The 9,694-nt window shown below is 52.9% G+C and overlaps 2 pseudogenes; both read right to left on the bottom strand.

Annotated features, from left to right (window-relative positions):
* Positions 1 to 881: 881 nt before the first annotated feature.
* LOC144172544 (uncharacterized) lies at positions 882 to 4,845 on the bottom strand (annotated as a pseudogene).
* Positions 4,846 to 5,362: 517 nt separating this feature from the next.
* LOC144172554 (uncharacterized) lies at positions 5,363 to 7,617 on the bottom strand (annotated as a pseudogene).
* Positions 7,618 to 9,694: the final 2,077 nt, after the last annotated feature.

Here is a 9,694-nt window from a genome sequence, read left to right as displayed (position 1 = left end):
TCCTCGAAATATTATATTGAGCTTATTATCACCACAGCTCCGCCTTGCCCTAGTTTCGCTCAAACTTGAGCCTTCTGGAATAGCACCCCTGGAGCGGAATTTCCTCTTAACAATCCGCACGGACTGAAGAATTCTTAAACAGCTTCACTGTTGATACTGGCTAGAGTAGTCCAAAGCACGGTGTCCAATACCAATGAGTCATCGAACTTTGGACCACTCATTAAAAATGAGTCGACAACGCTCATGTGTGGGAAATTTCAGCGCACGTTGAAGATCCCCAGGTAGTCAAAATTAACCCCGTGCCCTCCACTACGATGCACCTCACCACCTGTGTAGCGTCGGCGGGTAAAACCTCACAATCAATCAATCAATCAATCAATCAATCAATCAATCAATCAATCAATCAATCAATCAATCAATCAATCAATCAATCAATCAATCAATCAATCAATACAGACGAGTCACTCTGCCAGAACGTACGACCCATCTGCCAAGGTTATAATCATTGATTAATATACAATTCCCCTTGTTTCTTTTCTTCTTGCAACGTTTTACTGCCACAATACTGTCGCAAGAGTTTTGCTATTTCTCTAAGGAGTAAGTTATTTCCTTTTCATAAATTTATTCACAATGTCAATTGTATCCCGCGTGACGGCATAATACCTGTGCAGCTCGAGTGTCACGCAGGCGGTGCGATTCCTCTTTTTAACTAAAGCAATAACCTTATAAGAATAATAAATGGTAATTCAAGATTCAGGGGCAAATGCCAGGGCCGACCTCCTCTAAGTGAAACAACTTTATTGACGATCCGGCATAAAGGGGGAAGGGGTAGGGGCATTAAAGCGAGACGCAAGCGTGCTAGGACGTCCCGGAGCAGCAACCTACTCTCGTCAAACCCGTGGGGGCGCAGCTTTCGGCCGCTGGCGTTCCAGGATGCTAAGCACGTGCTGGACCACGTCTCTTTGGTTGCCTAGCTCTCGGCTGATGATCTTGCTGCTGATGGCAGTTCGCATTGCTTCTTCTTGGTTACCCGGCGGTGGCGCACAGTCCCAGAGAAGGTGTCTCTGGGTGGCTCGCGCCTTCTTGCAGTGTTGGCATATATCCGTGGTGTATACCTCCGGGCAAACGTGATTTGCCCAGACGGGGGTCCATATGGCTTGTACTTGCAACTGCCGTAGTGTGGCTGCTTCGCTGCGTTGTAGGTCTCGGTGAGGCGGTGGGTAGAGGCGTCTGCTCGTTCTGTACCACTGCAGAACGTCGCCGTAGGTTGTGATGGAATACTCTTCGTCTTCGGCATCGGGTCGTTGCGGCTCCGAGGAATGCGTTGACGGAGACCCGCGGCTAGTTAGCGCGTGTGCCTCCGTATCTGCCTCCTCGTTGCGGTTCGGGCCCGCGTCCAGCTCCCCAGCGTGCGCAGGGTACCACTTGACGGTAACGTTGGTTTCCGGCCTTGCTAGCGTTGAACATACTCTTGCAGTGGTTCCATGGACGTTGTTTGTAGCAAAGTTGACTATTGCCGGCTTCGAGTCGCTGAGGACCGTGCGGCAATCCGGGATCGCTAGTTCCAGTGCGATTGCAAACTCCTCGGCTTGCGTGGGCGACTTGCACCGTATGCTTCCCGACGTTGTGAGTACTCCGGTGTCTGCTGCGATGACTGCTGCTGCGTACGTGTTTGGCCGGTGGGGATACTTCGCCACGTCCACGTAGTACGCGCGCGGATCGTTGGCGTGACCCTTTGTGAGGGCCGTGGCTCTCGCCTTTCTTCTTTCTTGGTGTACTTGCGGATGCATGTGCTTCGGTAAGGGTGGGACCCTCAGTCTTTGGAGAACGTCCTGGGGTAGCTGCTTTGCTACCTCCGGGGTCGTCGCTGGTGCGTTGATTCCGATGCTTTGTAGTATCGTTCTTCCTGTCCTGGTCTGGGACAGGCGGTGATGCTGCGCCGTTCGCTGGGCTTCGGCGATTTCTTCAAGCGTGTTGTGAACGCCCAACGCGAGCATGCGTTCCGTGTTGGTGTGGGGGTATAGGCCCAGGGCCGTCTTGTACGCCTTTCTGATCATCGCGTCAATCTTGATCTTCTCCTCCACTTTCCAATTGTGGAACGACGCTACGTAAGAGATGTGGCTGACTGCAAACGACTGGGTGAGTCGCAGTAGACTGTCTTCTCTCATGCCCTGGTACCGCGTGGCCACATTCTTGAGTAGGCGGGTGGCCAGCGAGAGCTTTGCGTGGAGCTTCTGTACCGTCACGTTGTTGCGGTTCAGGTCCTGGACGTGCAGCCCCAAAACCCTGAGCGTCTGCACGTGCGGTATCGGGGTTCCGTCTTGGGTTACCACGTTGATGTGCTGCGTTGTCGGGCGTCGCGCACTTTGCGGTGAGATCACTAGCAGTTCCGACTTGGTTGGTGAAAATTTGAGTCCGGTGGGTCGTAGGTGTTCTTCTACGGCGACGACGGCTTCTTGGAGGGCTGCCTCGATCTGGCTGTCGCTTCCTCCCGTTGACCACAGCGTGATGTCGTCCGCGTAGATTGTGTACTTGATGTTTCTAACGCGTTTCAATCTTCGTGCAACGCCTATCATGACGAGGTTGAACAACAGAGAGGAGATCACCGAGCTCTGCGGGGTCCCCGTGCTCTGCTCCCCAGCTGCTTGAGCGGTAGTTGTAGTTCTCCTGCCACAAGCAGCGTGGTGCGGTTGGTCAGGAAATATTTGATGCAAGCGAACGTCCTCTCCACCATGTTGAGGTGGGATACCTGCCGAAGGACGGCCGAGTGGTGTACGTTGTCGAATGCTCCCTGGAGATCCAGTCCGAGCACCACTCTGTTATCCAACGTGGGAAACTGTCTGTCCACGATTTCGTTCTTGAGTAACAGCATGGCGTCCTGGGTACACAGTTTGGTCCGGAACCCCAGCATTGCATCTGGATATATGTTGGAGTCTTCCAAATAACGTTGCCATCTGTTGAGTAGGACATGTTCTAGCACCTTGCCCACGCACGACGTTAGAGAGATGGGTCTCAGGTTGTCTATGCTGGGTGGTTTGCCCGGTTTGGGGATCAGGACCGTTTTCGCGGTCTTCCATTGTTGCGGTAGCTTGGCCATCCGCCAGCACTGGTTGTAGTACTTGGTGAGGGCTTCGATTGCCGTGTCGTTCAAGTTCCTCAATGCCATATTGTTAACGTGGTCCGGTCCGGACGCCGATTTACAGTTAATTGTTCGTAGAACCGCTCGCACTTCCCATTCTTCGATGTCGGCATCCAGTCTCTCGTTGGTTGCCCCTTCGTAGCTGGGGAGTGGGTCCGTTGGCGTTACGGGGAGATACCTGGCGTCCAGGCGTCGTTGCACCTCGGCCTCTCCCATTTCTTTGACGGCTTTGTTAATGGTCTTGTTCAGCGTGTAATGCTGAGCTCCCTTGGTTGTCTGATCGTTGAGCAAGTGGCGTAGCAGGCGCCACGTCTTGCCTTTGTGTTAGTTGACCGTCGGCTTCTTGACACACCACGTGCCACTGCTGCCTGCAGAGGACTGCGCTGTGATGCTCGATGTCTCTGTTGAGTTGTGCTATACGTTTGCGTAGCTTTCTGTTGTGGCGTTGACGTTTCCAGCGCCGTTTCAGCGAGTTGCGGGCTTCCATGAGGTGGGCTGGTCTGCTGTCCAGCATCGTAGCTTCCGGCTCCGCTTCTACCGTCTGAGTGGCGTCTTTGGTCGTGGCGTTTAACACGTTGGTCCATGCTTCTATGTCTTCAATGGTTTCTGTAACGTTGTCTTCTAATTTTTAAATGCAGAGCATTTCTTTAACTCACGATGTCACCCGGCGTTGTCGGCGTTGGCATGCCTCGGCGTCCGCAACAGCCGTTCCAGGTGCGTCCTCTCCCCCACTCCTCCTCGCCTGCTCTCCGCTGCTCCTCGCGTGTTCTCTTGCGTTCGTCGGCGGTCGCAGTTGATAAGCGCCCTCTCCCCCACTCCTCCTCGCCTGCTCTCCGCTGCTCCTCGCGTGTTCTCTTGCGCTCGTTGGCGGTCGCAGTTGATAAGCGATGGAAGCAAGACCTTCAACTAGTACCTCGACGCAATCCAACATCAGCGCCGAAGCACCAGTTGAAGACGTCGTACCATCGTCTTCGTCGACGGCGGCAGAAGACAAGGCGGCGAGGCGGCGGGCTGCCGACGCCGAGCGCAAACGTCGTAAGCGCGCTGCCGACGCCGAACTTCGTGCACGCGAAACTGCGGCCAGGCGTCAACGTCGACAAGCGGATCCCGAGCAGCGTGCACGAGAAGCAGTGGCCAGGCGTCAGCGTCGAGAAGCGGACCCTTCGAGTCGAGAGCAAGACAGCTTCGAAACGTCAGCGTCGGGCCGCGGACCCGGCCGTACGGCAACGAGAGGCGGCGGCGAGCAAGCGTGGTCGTCTGGAGGCCGCCGCCGTCCCGGAACCCGCCGTCGCGGAAGCCGTCGGGCAACGTCAACGGGACTTTGGGGGTGCCGACGCGCGCTTCAACCCCACTATGCTCTGCATTTACACGTGTCCCTCGCGCGGGGGCATGCGACGGAGGATTTTTTTTCTGTACTCGTGCCAGTCGACGATTTGCTGTTGCTGTGGTCTTTGCGTGCTCTCTGCGATGGGTATTGTAATTTCGAGTATGCAGTGGTCACTTCCCAACGTCTCCCCGGTGTTCCGCCACGTGACGCCACGCAGTGCCGAGGCCGTGCTTATGAAGGCGAGGTCCGGGTTTGTGTCTCGCTGCGACGACATTCCGTTTCTCGTTGTTGCGTTGGGATCGTTTAGCAGTAGGTAACCTGCGTCCATTGTTTCGTCATAGAGGCTGTGGCCCTTCGCCGTCGTGTATGGATACCCCATGCCGTATGTTGAGCGTTGAAGTCGCCGCCCAGTAGGGTTATGTTGGAGCCCTCGAGCTGTTGCGCTTTGTGCACAAGAGTGCGGAACTTTTGCTGGAAGAGCTTCGGATTGCTGTACACGTTGATTATAAAAGTGCTTTCACGGCGCTTGCGCTTCCCGGTGACGATTTCGACCGTGGTGTGCTCGATGGCGCCGTTGGGTAGCAGCTCGTGATCTATTGAGGTTAGATTCTTCTTTACCAAGGTGCAGACCCCCTGCCCTGCTCCTTTCCCAACTGTTCGTGCGCTGGGGGGCTTCGCAAAGGATCTGTACCCCGGTAACGTCGGTGGGGTTTCACTGTGCGTTTCTTGTAGTATTATAACGTCGGGTCTCTTGGTGCTTTGCTGTATGTACTGTTGTAACGATGCTTTTCTCCCCTGTATGCTGTTGGGATTCCATTGCCATATGAGGAGATGATGCTGTTGTGTCCGTGCTCTGCTTCTGTGGGTAGCGGTGCCTGTTTCCGTTGTCCCGTCCATTATTGCGGTTGGGTGAAGACCTGTTGTGGGATTAGTCCTGACGCCGTAAGCGCGTGTATTAGTGCATACAACGTGGTCTGTATTCCTTGTATGGTAGACTGCATGCCATGTACGGTTGTCACCAACGTGTCGAGGCGTGCGTTGGTAGCATCTAGGCGATCGTTAGTAGTCTTGATGGCTTGGCTCAGGGTGCCGTAGTTGGCTTTCATGGTCTGTTCTAGTCGATCTTGACGTTCTTCTAGGCTGCCCAGCCTAGCGTTGACTCTTCGTTCACGTGCGTATTCGAGCGCTCGCTTCTTGAGTGCCGGTTCGCTTGTCCTAGCAACGTCGATCGTTTCGGGTTCTGCGCTGTTAGCTTCCGTAGTAACTGGGGCATGTACCTCCATGGCTGAGTTTGCGTTGTTTTCCGTTGGCGTTGGGGGTCTAGGTTGAATCTGCGGCGGCCACGGCGGCGGTGGCGAAGTCGCCTGGTGCTGCTGCTGCTGCTGCTGCGCGTTGATGAGTTGGTTCAACTTGGCGTTCATCTCTTGCATTTGAGCTTTCTGTTCGGCGATGCATCGCTTGAGCTGGTCGTTTTCGTTGCGTAGTGACTGGACGGTGTTGTCCTTCGCTTGAGCTACTTGGTTGAGCGTATTGCGGTCCGCCGCTTGCGGGTTGATTGCCTGGGCCCAACTTATCACGTTGCCCGGTCGCTGCTGGTTGCGGTTGTAATTCATGTTCTCGCTGCGCTTGCCGTCGGTGCTTCTGCCGCGGCTCGCCGAGCGTCCCCTGCTGTTGTCCCGCTTCCTCGAGCGGCTGCGTCTTCTCTTTGATAGACGTGCTTCGTTTTGTTGTTGCTGTTATTGCGGTGGCAGCTGCGGGAAGTCTTGCGACGAAAACGTTGACCCCGCGTTTCTGCGCGCCCATCTGCGCTGAGTAACTACGAAGGGCACCTTGTACTTGTTCGTACAGCCTTCCGCGCCCGTGGCGTGGCCTCCGTTGCACAGCTTGCAACGTGGCTTCCACCGCGCCTCGTGGTCTGCCGCCGGGTTAGGTGCGCCACACGCAAAGCAAATCTTGGTTTCCGGTGTGGGGCATACATCGGCTCGATGGCCGATTTTACCGCATGTCCTGCACACGTTGTGGTGTTGTCTGTATAATCCACACTTTATTATAATGGAGCCGTACTTTATGTAGTTGGGAACCTTTGTTCCTGCGAACAAAATGACGATCGAGGTAGTGTTTCCAATCCTGTGCGCCTCGAGGGCGTGCGGGTTTGCTTGGTTAACGATATTCTCGTGCAGATCTTCGGCAGTGTTCTCTACTGCGATGCCACGGATCACTCCTTTCACTGTGCCGTGAGGCGCGGTGCAGTAGGCACGCGTTTCGTAGTTACGGCCCCCAATGTACAGGGAGCGTACGCTTGCGTAGTAACGTGCTCGTTCTTCATCGGGCGTGCTGATCACGATGATGTTCTGCGTGGGGTTAGTACAGATCGTATCTGCTTTCGCTGCGGTCTTGGGAACGTAGGCTGCCGTTATGACTGCGGACATTACGATGTCGGCTTCGAGTCTCGCTAGGCATAGCCCTCCTCTCGGTCGTATTACAATCTTCTGCTCTTCCCGCGGCAAATTCAGCGGCATGCGGGACGCTTTGGTGATTCTCGCTATCATGCGTTTTGCTTGAGCTTCGCTAAATTGAGAAGTTGGCTTGCTGCTTTGGGTAACTTCGTTAAGCTGGGGCTTATTAAGTCGTTGGCTTACTTGTTCTCCGGAGCCTTTCCATCCCACGATATCGCTTGGGTGTAAGTCGTTGCCTCGCACCGCGACGGCGATGCGGCCGGTGCTGCGCAGCACCTCTTGGTCGTTGACCGTGTCGGGGGTCGTAGTGTCGTTGCCGCCAGCACAAAAGTCCATGTCTTCCGTAGCAAGGGCCGTGAAACGGTTGTGGGAAACGGCGTTGAGCTGCGATGAGGCCGAGGCCATCTTCGGCGATGAGGAGTCGAGCGTCGAGGCGTCGAGCGGGGCCGGGCGGCCGGCGCAGCTGCGCGTCGCGGACGTACTCGTGCTAAGCCTAGGCGTGGTCCGCTAGGCCTAGCGTCGCACAAGAAAACAAAAACGTCGAAAATTGACGAAAAGTCCGGTTGACCGGGCCAAAAATGGTATCAATCGAGTCCAGGGATGTTCACGGACACTGTAGTGATGATTTCCAATCGGTTGGAAGCAATTAAGGCGGCACAATTAGCGAAAACTGCGGAGCCCATGCGGAGCACGTCTGCTCAGCTCGGCGACCGGAGGAAAAAATGATTCATTACAGGCGCCAAAAAAAAAAAAAAAAAAAAAGATTGTTTTGAGACCACCTGCCTCAAAAAAAGTTCCGAAACCTCTGCAGTCCTTCATCACTCAGAGTTATTCGAACTTTTCACGTAGACTAGTACATTTCAAACTTAATTTAGCAAATTTCTATGGGCATTTTGCTTTCTACACCCATGTAAGCTTTCTGAATGTTTTCATTAAAGGGGCCACCAAGAAAACACAACTTGATTTGGACAGCCCATACCTCGCTGCAGCTTTGTTCCATGCCACGAAAACAACTCAGCCATCACTGAGGAAGTACTGTTTAAAGGAGTGAACTTCAAATTACCCGCTTACTGTGCCATTATATGATGCAGCGGGGGTCCTGTGACGTAGTTTAGGGGGCAGCCAAAAACAGGCAGGCAGTACATGTAGTAAACGCCATTGTTTGAGAAAATGAAAGTTTGGAATCGCTGATCAAAGCTATAGTAAAATCAGTGAGGGTGTTTCAGTGAGAGTAGCTCTATGCCTTGTAACGGAATAACCACGGCCTTTGCCTTTGCTTTGGGCAATGGAAGTGACTACAACTGAACATCTTCCGCTTACCTGACCTTTCAGTGCGCGGTGAGAAAACGCTGGAGTCAATTCTTGTGCAATTCTTCTGACTTCAGAAGCTATCACACTGCTGCAAGAGCCTCTCAATAGATCGCACAGTGCCTTTGCAGTGCAGAAGTCGCTTGTGACTTTTTCCTTATACGCATGTTGATTTCCTTTTCTTTATTTCAGGGTAGCATTTTTTTAATCGCCTTATGAGCACAGCATAAAATAACGTCATGCTTAATTTTAAGCGCTATGATGGCTAGTTGCAGTCCTCCAAAGCTATTGCAATAATCCATTCGTTTGGTTTCCATCAGTCAATTGTGCAAGTTAGACGCATTGGGTCACAAGTTAACTGTGGGGAAGCAGCTGATGAGTCGCAAACCTTCGTTCTGTATATGTGTACTTGCTGAAAGCAAGCAGAGAAACACAGCTTTGTATCTCATGGAGTATTGGCATGACTCCGACGCTCGCTATCCCAGGCTGGCAAATTCTGCACTGACATTGTTGTGCCTATCTAAAAGAAGCTGTTATGTCGAGAGAACTTCCTCCCAGCTGAGATACGTTCAACGATCGGACAGGTCTCGAATGGAGAGCGGCATGTTGCGCATGCAGATGATAATGTATGTAAACGAAGTGTGCAGAAAATTGATGACCACTTTTTTGTGAATGAAATGTTTCTTGGAAGTTATCAATGCACTTTACTGCCACCATTACTGATTAATGTCCAAATAAACACCAAATTTCCTAGAGTAATTGCTAGAAAACCCCGATGTTCCTCCTATTTCCAGCTTGAAACAAACACCAATTTTAACGTTTTAGAGTTCATAACTTGTTCATGCGTGCTGCGCGCCGCTGTAGGCGAAACATTGCTGGGCCAGAACAGGAGTTGGGCTCCACGTTTTTGTGTTTCGGTTCCGTTTGTGTCAATGATAGATCGTATTTACGAAAATAACGGGGCCTTACCCGATGCTATTGCGTTTTCGGTTCTGGTTGCGCAATCCTGGCGCTCAGCACATACTCATACGATTCAAGGACTTTTGCGAACTTCTTTAGGGTGCAACAACTCTTGTCCGCCTGGTATATAGTTCCCACTTTAATTATTATCTCACATTAGTTTGGTTGTAAAAATGAAAAAGCCTGTGGCCGTGCCTAACCTATTTTCAAATTTTGTGCGTGCGTTCGTGTGTATCGACAAATTTTAGAGAAGAAGGGGGGGAAACGCTTTCACCGATGTCCATGTTAGTATGATCGAACGCAGGTTTGGCGGGGTTGGAAAATATTCTCCCGACTTGGCCAATCCCCCTCAGTGGGTATGCACCATTTCCCTCTGTGGCACCACTAGCACCAACCAATCACCATCTGCCACCATGCACTACGGTAGACATTCACCAATCCCCAACTGCCACTGCGCAGTAGAACAGTAGACATTCGCTCCCAGCCATGCGCAGCAGGACACGG

The sequence above is a fragment of the Haemaphysalis longicornis genome, unplaced genomic scaffold (genome assembly GCF_048455015.1).
Source record: "Haemaphysalis longicornis isolate Haplotype H1 unplaced genomic scaffold, Haemaphysalis longicornis Haplotype H1 scaffold_1, whole genome shotgun sequence".
NCBI lineage: Eukaryota > Metazoa > Arthropoda > Arachnida > Ixodida > Ixodidae > Haemaphysalis > Haemaphysalis longicornis.
Note: the sequence above shows the minus strand (reverse complement) of the source record. Positions and strands in the feature narration are given on the sequence as shown.